Consider the following 798-nt stretch of genomic DNA (forward strand, 5'->3'; position numbering starts at 1 on the left):
GTCTTCAAACCCAAATTCCCTTAGCACACTCGGATCAAAGTATTTTACTCCAATTAAACTCTCTAACTTATACACGTCCGCAAGCGCCAATTGTTCACGAGTTAAGCCTCGGAGGACCCTTGTTCCTCTTGCATTAGGTTCAACTTGTGGTGGTGGAGGTGGTGGTTCTCCTCTTGCCATTGTTCTGCTTGTGCTTCTTCCTCATAATTCCTTTTCAAGGCTTGCTCTTAGGTTCTTCCCATTTCCTAAAAAAAGCGGTAAAGTGCATGAAAAATAAGGAAATGTAAGTCTGTACTCCACGCATAGGGAACCTAACGTTTTAGTGGGACACATCTCAAGCAAGAAACTCATAGGTAACCGGAGTATATGTCGGTCCTCTCCATTCGAATACTTTGCTCCATTGCGGTTGTCTTAGCAACCGATTTACCATGTCTTCAAACCCAAATTCCCTTAGCACACTCGGATCAAAGTATTTTATTCCAATTAAATTCTCTAACTTCTACACGTCCACAAGCGCCAATTGTTCATGAGTTAAGCCTCGGAGGACCCTTGTTCCTCTTGCATTAGGTTCAACTTGTGGTGGTGGAGGTGGTGGTTCTCCTCTTGCCATTGTTCTGCTTGTGCTTCTTCCTCATAATTCCTTTTCAAGGCTTGCTCTTAGGTTCTTCCCATTTCTTAAAAAAAGCGGTAAAGTGCATGAAAAATAAGGAAATGTAAGTCTGTACTCCACGCATAGGGAACCTAATGTTTTAGTGGGACACATCTCAAGCAAGAAACTCATAGGTAACCGGAGTATAT

This window comes from Ipomoea triloba, chromosome 16 (genome assembly GCF_003576645.1).
Source record: "Ipomoea triloba cultivar NCNSP0323 chromosome 16, ASM357664v1".
Taxonomy (NCBI): domain Eukaryota; kingdom Viridiplantae; phylum Streptophyta; class Magnoliopsida; order Solanales; family Convolvulaceae; genus Ipomoea; species Ipomoea triloba.